Genomic DNA, 12,501 nt, shown 5'->3' with positions numbered 1-12,501 from the left:
TCAGGCACGGTGGCTTACGCCTGTAATCCCAGCACTTTGGGAGGCCGGGGTGGGCAAGAGATCAAAACAATCCTGGCCAACATGGTGAAACCCCATCTCTACTAAAAATACAAAAATTATCTGGGCATGGTGGCGCACGCCTCTAATCCCAGCTACTTAGGAGGCTGAGGCAGGAGAAACGCTTGAACCAAGGAGGTGGAAACTGCAGTGAGCCGAGATCCCGCCACTGCACTCCAGCCGGGGGACAAAGCAAGCCTCTGTCTCAAAAAAAAAAAAAAAAAAAGAAAGTGAGCCGGGCGCAGTGGCTCACGCCTGTAATCCTAGCACTTTGGGAGGCCGAGGCGGGTGGATTACGAGGTCAGAAGATCGAGACCATCCTGGCTGACACAGTGAAACCCCGTCTCTACTAAAAATACAAAAAAAAAAAAAAAAAAAAAATTAGCCCGGCATGGTGGCGGGCACCTGTAGTCCCAGCTACTCAGGAGGCTGAGGCAGGAGGATGATGTGAACTCAGGAGGCGGAGCTTGCAGTTAGCCAAGATCACACCACTGCACTCCAGCCTGGGTGACAGAGCAAGACTTCTATCTCAAAAAAAAACACAAACAAACAAAAAAGTATTTGGTAGCAAAGAGGAAAAAAAGGTACCAATTCTCAAGTAGTTTAAAAGGTTAAAAATGGAAAGCATGATACTGTAGTTTCCCATTATCTATTTGCTTTTTACAATTTCTATTACCCACAATCAACCACAGTCCAAAAATATTAAATGAAAACTTTGGAAATAAATAATTTATGATTTAAATTGCATAACATTCTGAGCAGTATGATGAAGTCTCATAGTGTCCCACTCCAAACCACTCCACCTCGCCTGAGACATGAATCATCCATTTGTCCAGCATTGCCATACTGTACATGCTACCAACTCGATAGTCACTGAGTAGCTCTCTTGGTTATCAAATTGTAAAAACATAGCATATAGAGGATTCAGTACTCTCTGCAGTTTCAGGCATCCACTGGGGGTTTTAGAATGTGTCCTTGAATAAGTAGTGACTATTTATTGCATGTGGCAAAACAGTTCATCCAGTTAACTTCACTCTTTTAAAGCTCTAAAATCCCACCATCTTTGTATTTTCAGTGTATGCATAATACCTGGAAGGAACTACTTATTGGTGAATCCCTCAAACCTTACATTAAAGAATTAAGATGCAACAGAAAAGAATTGCTTAATTCATTAGTATATATAATTTAAACATTTAAAAGGGAAAACAAGAATGTTAAAAAGTTATTCCATACTATCATACAGAGAAAGCAGCAACTACAGAATACTATGAACATAAACATGGAAACGATTAAGAGCTAGGATTTCTTAGAGTTTTACATATATAGATTCAAATATAGCAATGTCAGCTGTTATCAGTTATATAACTAAAAAATTACATAATCTCTCCAAGTTGTTCCTTCATCTGAAAATAGAGACAATTCACCCATTTCACAGGGTTACTATAATGATAAATGAAACTACCTAACATGGTACCTGGCACTAAATATGCATTCAACAAATGAGAGTTTTCATTACTATTGCTTCTTCAGTCACAAAAAGGTAATAAATTTTAATTCCAAAATTCATGTTTGAGCTTCATTATCACTGTTAACGCTTCTCCAAAGAAACCATTATTGCTAAAGTTACTAATGACCTCCAAATTACCAAACACTTTTGGATATTTTCAATTCTTATCTTACTTGCTTTCCCTGCTTTTATGTCTTTAAAACCTCTTTCCCTTAAGGAGTCTAAAAGAGATACTGGAAGGGCAGGAAGTCACAGAAGCATTTAAGCATGGTCTCTCTCTCTCTCTTAACCACTTCTTCCCAGGGCATTATCGCTTCCCCTGGCCTTCAAATACTGGCTTCTCTCAAATGATCCTCAGTCCTCTACTTCATATGCTCCCTGATAGTTTCAATCCTTTTCATGCTTTTAACTCTACCATACACATGATTATAAATCCCCAAATCTGTCTCTTGCTCACATATTTGTCCTAAATTCCAGGCCCATATTTCCAATGTCTATTGTACTTCTTATCTATGCATTCAAAAACTGCTTATTGAAGGGGGAAGAAAGCAAAGGAAATAAGCATTTAAACACCTAATACATACAGAATGCTTTACATCAGACCAGTCAAGTAAACCACCCAAATCATACCACCAGGAAAAGAGGGAGTCAGACTTCAAATACAGATCTGTTTAATGATGAGGTCCATGTTATTTCTGCTACGCTACACTGTCTTCTTCAGCACATCCACAGTAGGTCACAAGGCATTGGGAATACGAAAATAATTAGGACCTAAATATTTTAGATAAAATAAAATACAGGTTCATGGATAATACTCAGGTGGATGCATAGCTAGTTAAACATATGTACTAACTGAACAAAACTTATGATCTATTACACAGTTCCTATTATCAAAGGCTCACAGTTTGGTATAAGAGAGCAATTTTATACGGTCGAAGAGGACGACCATCCCCGCTACAGGAGGGCCAGTCTTCAGTCAAGGGTATACGAGTAGCTGCACTCCCCTGCTAGAACCTCCAAACAAGCTCTCAAGAGAGTAATTTTATTTAGGCAAGTAACTAAAACATATCATGATTATAAACCTATGGTCAAGATAAAACAAGTGACACACAGGAATGAGGAGTGCAGAAGAGGGGTCCAGGGAAGACTTTCTACAGGAGATATATAAACTATGTATAAACTAAGACTTAAAAGATGAGTACCGGCCAGGCACAGTGGCTCATGCCTGTAGTCCCAACACTTTGGGAGGCTGAGGCAGGCAAATCACTTGAGCCCAGTACTTTGAAATCAGCTTGGGCAACATGGTGAAACCCGTCTCTACAAAAAAAATACAAAAATTAGGCGTGGTGGCACGTCCCTGTAGTCCCTGCTACTCTGGAGGCTGAGGTGGGAGGATCACTTAAAATTGGTCAGTCAAGCCTGCAGAGAACCAAGATCATGCAACTGCACTCCAGCCTGAGCAACTGAGCGAGACTCTCTTTGGGAAAAAAAAAAAAAAAAGAGTACCATATGCGATGGCCTGATAAATTCTGGGTGAGAGCACATTTGAAGCAGAGGGATAGTAAATATAAAAGAACTAGAATCACCTTGGTCCATTCCAAAATTTCTAAATAATTCAGAAGACAGAAGTGAGGCCTAACAACACACAAGGATAGACCAGATTTTGGACAGCCTTATGTGCCCTTCCTTAGAGATTAAAAAAAAAAAAAAAAAAAAAAAAAGGCAGGCAATCCAAAGACAAGATGTGGTAGTAATTCCCAGGTTTCTTGCTTGGATAACAGATAGAGAAACTAGAAAGAAGAGTAAGGGGTCAATACTTTGGAAGTCAGTAAAGCAAAACAAAACTAAACAACAGAACAAACACAAAAATTATAGGTGAAATTTTGTTTTATACATTATAGATAGTGCTCTACATAAATATAATCCTTATTTCAGCCTTATTATTGCCCCTGTAAATGTGATCACTTTCATTTTCTGATGAGGAAATTCACCTGAAAATTTTAAAAGCCTACCTAAAATAATATCAACAGAAAAGTGCTCTTGATCCTACCTATCCTAGGCTACCAAACTACTCTCCCAAAAGGCAGTTAGAAAACTTTTAATGATAGTAGTATAATGTAGTAGAAAAAAGTACCATGGAATTCAATTCAAAATAATTGAATTCAAAAGCAGTTTGGTAGGGCAGCTGGAGACTCCGAAGCTTAAGATTCAAGCGATTCTGCCTCAGCCTCGCAAGTAGCTGGGATTACAGGTACACACTACCATGCCCGGCTAATTTTTTTGTATTTTTGGTGGAGACGGGGTTTCACCATGTTGGCCTCGAACTCCTGACCTCAAGTGATCCGCCCGCCTTGGCCTCCCAGACTGCTGGCATTACAGGTATCTTTTTTGGGGGGGAGGGGGGGCGGAGCCACATTCTGTCGCCCAGGATGGAGTGCAGTGGCACGATCTCCACTCACTGCAACCTCCACCTCCCGGGTTCAAGCAATTCTCGCTTCAGCCTCCCGAGTAGCTGGGATTACAGGCATGAGCCACCGCACCCGGCCTAAAAAATTTCTTGAAGTAAACTCCGGTTTGACTAAAAGTTTCTGCAAATATTTGCAAATGTAATTATTTTTAGAAATCAGTTCTGTCCTCATCTACCTTCCTTCAATTTCCAAAACAAATAAAAGTTAAGGAATTCAAAATACAAAAAGAGAAATGATCAAGAGGGGGCTGGCAAGTCTGTGAATTTACACCACTTTATGGGCATTGAAACACTACTACTCATAAAAGTCACATCCTTTCAGTATTTCTGATAAATTTCAAATGGCCTACTTCGAGCATAAGTTAAAAGGTGCTACATGAATCTCTGGCTAACACAGCCAAGTTTTATGAACCACGTTGGAAAATAGGAGTCAAGGACGGCCTGTGTTACCTAATTCGCAGCTGAACTAAAACTCTTTGAGCCAGACAGCTCTGCCTGTTACAAAAACAAAAGGCATGTCTTCTCTGTCTCTCTCACCACCCCCCACCACCCTCCAAAAAGAATCAGTTCCTTTTTACATAACAGTGAATGTCCACATATCAGAGTTCACCACCTGCTTCCCGACAGAGTCGGTATCCGCGGAGTGGACTCAAACTTGTGACTCCAGGAAGGGGATAAAGAACATGAGCGCCCCTAGGAATGGCTTCAAATCCAAGACTCGAAGGAAAGTGACACTACACAACTATCACAACTAGGAAGGCAATGTCGCTGGAGGGCGTGTCCCGCAGGACGGGAGCTTAGCGCATCGCCGGGACAGGCCATTCATTAGCTAAGGGGGGCGGTAGGGACCCTGGCCACTCGGCCCTCTCCGCGCGGCCTCGCGCGAAGCCCGGCAGCCTCAGGGCCGCAGAGTCCCCTCCCTACGGTCCCCCCGCGCAGCCGTCCGCAGCCACCCGCACCCTCCGGAAGGCGAATACTCTCCCCCTGCCCCCGGACTGAAGGGAAGCCGCTCCGCACAGTCGGGCAGCGCCAAGCCCTCCCTCACCAGTCGCTAGATGAAACTGCGCCGGTGGATTCCGCAGGGTCCACACAGAGCCACACAGGGACTCATCCTCAGTGAAGGCAATAAGAGAAACCGAACGGCGCCAGAGGGGCCGGTCCCCAGAGCCGGGTCAGTTCGGCAGGCGGCTGCAACACAGCCGCGACTACAAGAATCGGGAAGGGGGATGTGGAGGAAGGGCCCGAGCGGGCGTTACTCAGTAATAAGGCGGGCGCTGATTGGCTAGGGCTCCTGTATGTCTCTTGATGATTGGCTGGTGCTTGCCCAGAAGGTTTCGCGTGGCAGCACCTCTGCCATGGTCTTTTTCCCTGACGCCCCAAAGGAGCTTGACCTCGCCGGCCTTGGGGCGGCTGACTCAGGCCAGGGGCGGGGAAGGGAGAAAGGCCGCAGCCGGGGACTCTAGGCCAATAGCGGTGATGGGAGTGTCGCTTTCCAGGCCAGCCATCTCCTAGTTAGAAACGTCTCTCCAGGCAGCTGGAGACTCGGAGGGGAGGCTAAACCCGAGTGGAGAAGGAGACCTGGCCGGATGCCTTGGACACCCGGTCACTACGCAGCAGAAGCCAGGTGCATAGGCGTCTTGCACAAAAGAGTTTCCTCCCGTGGCCTTAGCAGTGGGGTTACTGCAAAGCCGAAGGTGTAGTCTACGTAAACCCAGCCTCACCCCTCTCTGGATCGCTATACACCCGGATTATCTGGCAGTCACTCCTTTGGTCAGAAGGCGTCACTGCCCTCTTAGATCACCACAGTGGGACTAGCTGCCGACCCGGGTCACGCCACTCAGTGCCTGACACCAGGCTTACACTAGGCTTTTTCCACTTGAACTCTGAATCTAAAGGCCATTTAGAAAGTGGTCGAGTGAAAAAACTAGGAGGGACAGTAGCCAATAATCAATACTAGGGTACTGAATGGGAAACATACTGCTGCTGAATGCCTAATATGGTAAGCACTCAGTAAATGATTGTTCAAGGAGGGGTAGTGTGACTCAGAACAAACGACACTAGGAATCACAAGTTGGCTGTACAGCTCTGCCACGTTGTGAATTTTACAAGCCATTGAGTTGGCCTCATCTCATCTCTAAAAGAAAGGAGTTGTGCACGTCTTAATGCCCACTGAGCTCTGCTTGCTCCGTTTTGAAGCTTTTTTTGTGGAAGAGTAGATTACTAGCCCAAAGCCACACAGCTGCTTAGCGAAAGAGAAAGGGAGACTAGGACCCAGCCCTCCTGCTGCCCTTCCCAGCACATAATTGTTTCTTTGCTCTTTATTCTGAATACCCTACTTCCTACAAAACAAAAACCAGTTAGTAATGTAAAAATTGAGTGATTTTGAAAATAAGCTTAAGTTGTATCTCCAGATATTTTTTAAAAAAGAAGCTACGTATAATGACTTTCATGTTCATGAACAAAGAAGCCAATAAAAGCAAATAAAGCTGCTAGTGTAAATAAACGCATTGACCTGGGTTCATAACTTTTCTCTCTCTTTCTTGTATCTGGGCAAGTTAATTCACTTTTCTGAAGCCTCAGTTTCCTCATTTGCAAAATGGGAGAAATAATCTATTTTGGGGTTGTGAAAATGTAATGATAATATATAGCACTTAGCAGAGGGCCTTAGTAGCGCACAATAATACTTCATAAATAGTGCTAATAAATGAAGTATTACCTTAGTGGCTGAATTATTCCAAGCAGGCATTCATTAATTTAAAAATGACAGCCAAGCAAAGTGAGTCACACCTGTAATACCACCACTTTGGGAGGCAGAGGCCGGTGGATCACTTGAGCCCAGGAGTTCAAGACCAGCCTGGACAACATGGTGAAACCCTGCCTTTACTAAAATTAAAAAAAAATTAGCCAGGCATGGTGGTGCACACCTGTGATCCCAGCTACTCAGGAAGCTGAAGTGGAAGAATACCCTGAGCCCTGGGAGATCAAGGCTGCAGTGAGTCAAGATCAGGCCACTGCATAAGCCTAGGCAACTGGGGTGAGACCCTGTCTCAAAAAATAATAATAAATAAAAGTAAAACTTACCAGGTCTCGGACAATTTGTGGTAAGCATTTGGGATCCAACAGTGGACAAAAATACATGTAGATCCAGATATCCAGATATTCCCAAGCATAATAAATTGCAACATTTATAAGTATTACAAAGAATACTGTGATAGATTTAATCTGACTTCCAAGAGATGTGACACATGAAGTAAAGAATGAGTAGAAGATAACTCAGATAACTAGATAACAAGGAGATAAGTAGATGAAGCAGGAAAGAAATAACCTTCCAAGCGAAGGGATATAGAATTGCTCCCCTTTTCCCAGGAAAGTTAGATGCTTTCAAAAGTACTGACTGGTTATTTGCAAGACAAAATATTAAAATAAGTAGAAAATATTAAAAATGAAATACAATTAAGTGAAAAATATATTGTAGATGTGGTTAAGGGAGGAAGAAATCAAAATGAGCTATTTTGTTTGATTTTTTAAAAAATTTTGTGTTTACACATTAAAGAATAGGTCAAAATATATCTACAATGATTTTTCTGTGGTGGAATTATGGGTGATTCTTAATTTCTATCATTTTGACTTTTGTAATTTTTATTGCAATAATTTAAATATTACTTGAATGATTAAAAAAATCAAAGTTTGGAAAAATAATTGACTAGAGTTTCTAAAGTCGTTTTATTTTTTAAAGTAAAAAATAAAAAACCAGAGATGGCTTTAAAAGATTGCAGTGATGGGGGGAGGGAGTAGAAAAAGAATAGCACAGGCCTCAAGAGTGGAGCACTGCAGAAATGTTTCTAAGCCACATGGCATCTATAATAAACTCCCCATATACCATTTTTCCAAAATAAATTGGTAGTACTATCCTTTATAATTAAAAGTACTAACATCATTATGTGTATTTTGCTGTCTTTCAAGTTGTATAGGAGTGGGAAATGACAGTGCTGGTGGCGGAAGAGAAAATACTAGAATTTGATTAGAAACTCAAACCTGATTACGGTCTGCAAGAATGATTATTAGAGGATGATCAGTAGTGCAGCTGGCCTAGAGATGACTGGAACCTTATTGTTTGGCCTCATTCTCTTCTACTCCACACCATCTTCCACAGGACATCACTGGTTGACTACAACTTTCTGGCACATAAATTAAGTACCTTACATAAATCACATATCTCCCCTCAGGTTTGCCACTAGGGAAGATAGCACTGAGCCTATTATCTCAAGCACAAAAGTTCTAGGCACCATGTCGGCTTGGATTAGGTGAGGAATCAAGGATACCATGATTGACAGCCTCTATTAGAGTCACGGTTAAAGCAGAGTGAAGAATAATTCTCCAAAAGAAAGCAGGGTGCGGCAGACAAAACAATAGGCCACATAGGGTGTTTGTGTTCTTCTGGATTCAGGTGTATGATCCCAGCTGCATTCTTCCTATAGAATCATTATCTTTCCAATCCTTACTTACAGAGGGCCACCTCCCCACATATCTATGAAGCCTTTCCAGATGGCCTTTCCTAACAATTATTCCCTTTATACTGCTTCTATCACTTAGTCATATAATGTATCATACTGTTTTATTTTTAGATTTGTTAGTTTTACTAATGGAGACAAGGGTTCTAGAGGCAAGCTGCCCGGATATGAAATTTTACTGCTATGCTTACTAGCTGTGAGATGTCAGACAAGTTACATAAACCCTTTAAGCCTAGTTTCCTCATCTCTGAAATAGGGTTAATAGTATTGCTTTCATAAAGTTCCTAAGAAGTTTAAATGAGATTATGTAGATACAATATATATATTATAGATATGAAGCTCTTAGTACAACTCTTAGCAACTTAATTGACATAACCTGAAATGAACTTCTGGATGAATCTGTTTCCACCAAATTAAAGGGTGGAATGGGGAAACAGAATAACCCACAAGGTGGCAGTATTTGAATATAACTTTAGAATCTTATGTTTAAAAGCATAGTCCACCAAAAAAATCTCTGAAATTCAAGGCAAATACTGGAGAAATTCAAGGCAAATTCAAAGCCTGAATGAAATAAGCAGAACTTTGAGATAAATCAAACTTATAAACTTAGCAGGTTTAGCATTCTGTTATAATCAGAACACTGAACTCCCAAAACTCTTTCCTTTACTATGACTGAAAAATGTATCATTTTCCTTTCTCAGCCTATCTTACTGAGAATTGCTCCTATTCCTTCTCTACTTAGCTAAATAATAATTAAATCTGTGTTGTCACACAAAACCAAACAGGCTTTGTGTGAGCAACAAGGCTGTTTATTTCACCTGGGTGCAGGCAGGCTGAGTCTGAAAAGAGAGTCAGCAAGCGTGGTGGGATTAACATTAGTTCTCATAAGTTTGGGGATAGGCGGTGGAGTTAGTAGCAATGTTTTTGGGGCAGGGTGTGGATCTCACAAAGTGCATTCTCGAGGGTGGGGAGAATTACAAAGAACCTTCTTAAGGGTGGGAGAGATTATAAAGTCTTCTTAAGGGTGGGGGAGATTACAAAGTACCCTTGATCAGTTAGGGTAGGGAAGAAACAAATCACAATGGTGGAATGTCATCAGTTAAGGCTATTTTCACTTCTTTTGTGGATCTTCACTTGCTTCAGGCTGTCTGGATGTATAGGTGCAGGTCACAGGGGATATGATGGCTTAGCATAGGCTCAGAGGCCTGACATTCCTGTCTTCTTATATTAATAAAAAAAGCAAAACAAAATAGTGAAGTGTTGGAGCGTCGAAAAATTTTGGGGGTGGTATGGAGAGATAATGGGCAATGTTTCTCAGGGCTGCTTCGAGCGGGATTAGGGGCAGCGTGGGAACCTACAGTGGGAGAGCTTCAAATGAAGAAAGATTTTTGGGGTAAGGGGTGATATTGTGGGATTGTTAGAAGGAGCATTTGTCAGATTCTTAACAAGAATTGATCGTCCAGCTAGGGTGTCTTCATATGGCTGGGAATCTGGACTAGGCAAGAGAAGATTAGCAGCCTGGCAAACTTCCTGTCTAGCCTGCTGGAGGACTGGAAGATAGTCGCCTAGAGGGCTGGTGTCTGGGATGAGGTTGCTGCCGAGTAAGAAAGTGCATCCATATAAAAGTTCAAATGGACTGTACCCTGTAGCATCTTGAGGGCAGGCTCTAATTCTGAGAAGGGCAAGAGGTAAAAGTACTGTCCAGTCCTTTTTAAGTTGGAGCCTGAGCTTAGTGAGATGTGTCTTTAAAAGACCATTAATCCATTCTACCTTTCCTGAAGATTGAGGACGGTAAGAGGTATGAAGGTTCCACTGTATACCAAGAGCCTGGGAAACTGCTTGGATGATTTGACTAAAAAAGGCCGGTCCGTTATCAGACTGTATAGAGGTGGGAAGGCCAAACCAAGGAATTATGTCTGACAAAAGGTGGCCTTCTCAGACCCTGTGGGAAAGGCCTCTACCCACCCAGTGAAAGTGTCTACCCAGATCAAGAGGTATTTTAGTTTCCTGACTCAGGGCATGTGAGTAAAGTCAATTTGTCAGTCCTGGGAAGGGGCAAATCCTGCAGCTTGATGTGTAGGGAAGGGAGGGGGCCTGAACAAGCCCTGAGGAGTAGTAGAATAGCAGATGGAACACTGAGAACTGATTCCCTTAAGAATAGATTTCCATGATGGAAAGGAAATGAGAGGTTCTAAGAGGCGGACTGGCAGCTTGTAACCTACACAGAAGAAGTTATGAAATTACGATGGAATAGAATTGGCCTATGAGGCTGGAAGAAAATATTTTCCTTGGTCTAAGAACCATTTGCCTTGTGTGGGAAGAGCTTGATAGGTGGAAGTTTCAGTGGAAGAGTAGGCAGGAGTGACCAATGAGAAGGAGAAAAACTGGCCGTGAGGGACAAATGCTAGCTGCTTCTTTAACTACCTTATAAGCATAAGCATTGCCCTGAACGATGGAATCTGATGCCTTTTGGTGGCCTTTGAAGTATATGAGTCCAGCTTCATTTGGAAGTAAAGCAGCCTTGAGAAGAGCTTTTATTAAAGAGGCATTAATGATGGAGAACCCTTGCATAGTAAGGAAACCTCCTTCAGCCCATATAACAGCATGGTGGTACAGGATATGGAAGGCATATTTAGAGTCAGTGTAAATATTGACACAAAATTCCTTTGCAAGAGTGAGGGCTCGAGTTAAGGCAATGAGTTTGGCTTGCTGAGAGGTAGTGGAGGAAGGCAGAGAGGTAGCCTCAATGATAGATGTGGAAGATACTATAGCATAGCCTGCCTTTGCTGGTGTGTGGCGATTAAGCCTGGTGGAACTGCCATCAATAAACCAAGTGTGATCAGGGTGAGGAACAGGAAAGAAGGAAATATGGTGAAATGGAGGGAATGTCAGGTGTATCAGAGAGATACAGTCATGAGGGTCAGGTGTGGTATCAGGAATAATGTCGGAGGCCGGATTGAAGTCCGGGCCAAGAACAATGATAACTGTGAGACTCAACAAAGAATGAGTACAGCTGAAGGAGCCTGGGAGCAGAAAGTAAATGTGTCAAGTGTGAGGAACAAAATAGATTTTGGAAGTTATGAGAACTGTAGAGAGTGAGTTGAGCATAGTTTGTGATTTTGAGGGTCTCTAAAATTATTAGGGTGGCAGCTGCCGCCACACAGACATGATGGCCAGCCTAAAACAGTAAGGTCAAGTTGTTTGGACAAAAAGGCTATAGGGTGTGGTCCCGTTCCTTGTATAAGAATTCCGACTACATAGTCCTGCACTTCAGCTGTGTGTAATGACAAGGGTTGGGATGAGTCAGGGAGAGCTAGTGTGGGAGTAGTCTCTAAAGCTGTCTTCAAGGAATGGAAAGAGGAGTGGGGAAAGGATTTAGGATCTATGGGGTCAGCTAGGTTTCCTTTTGTGAGTTTATATAATGGTTTTGTTAGGATGGCAAAACCAGGTATCCAAAGGCAAAAGTATCCAACCATGCCAAGCAAGGAAAGGAGTTGTTGTTTTGTAGAAGGGGTTGGGGTTTTAGAGATCAGTCAGACACAATCAGCAGGGAGAGCATGTGTGTTTTTATAAAGAATTATGCCAAGGTAGGTAACGGATGGAGAAGAAATTTGAGCTTTGGAGGGGGATACCCAATATCCCTTGGAGAATAAATGTTGAAGGAGCAGGAGGGTGTCTAGTTGAGAAGATTCAAAGGAGGGGCTACAAAGTAGAAGGTCATCAATATATTGAATAAGGTGAGAAGTGGAGGGATGGAAAGAAAGTAAATCATGAGAAAGAGCTTGGCTGAAGTAATAAGGGCTGTCCCTGAAGCCTTGCAGCAGCACAGCCCAGGTAAGCTGCTGGGACTGATGGGTGTCAGGGTCAGTTCAGGTAAAAGCAAAGAGAGGCTGGGATGAGGGGTGCAGGGGAATAGTGAAAAAACATCTTTAAGATCAAGAATGGAATAGTGGGTTGTG

At 42.5% G+C, this 12,501-nt stretch overlaps 1 protein-coding gene across 3 annotated transcripts in view; it reads right to left on the bottom strand.

The window, feature by feature from the left end:
- Nucleotides 1-5,259, bottom strand: part of IBTK (inhibitor of Bruton tyrosine kinase) — a 79,927-nt gene extending 74,668 nt beyond the window's left edge. For all 3 annotated transcript variants that reach the window (XR_012433650.1, XM_005552484.4, XM_074037594.1), the window contains exon 1: nucleotides 5,077-5,259. The gene's annotated coding sequence lies outside the window, so the exon portion shown is untranslated. The remainder of the gene's footprint in view (nucleotides 1-5,076) is intronic.
- Between the last annotated feature and the right edge of the window lie 7,242 nt (nucleotides 5,260-12,501).

This window comes from Macaca fascicularis, chromosome 4, assembly GCF_037993035.2.
Source record: "Macaca fascicularis isolate 582-1 chromosome 4, T2T-MFA8v1.1".
Taxonomy (NCBI): Eukaryota; Metazoa; Chordata; class Mammalia; order Primates; family Cercopithecidae; genus Macaca; species Macaca fascicularis.
The sequence above is the reverse complement of the archived record's forward strand: the minus strand, read 5'-3'. Positions and strand labels throughout refer to the sequence as shown.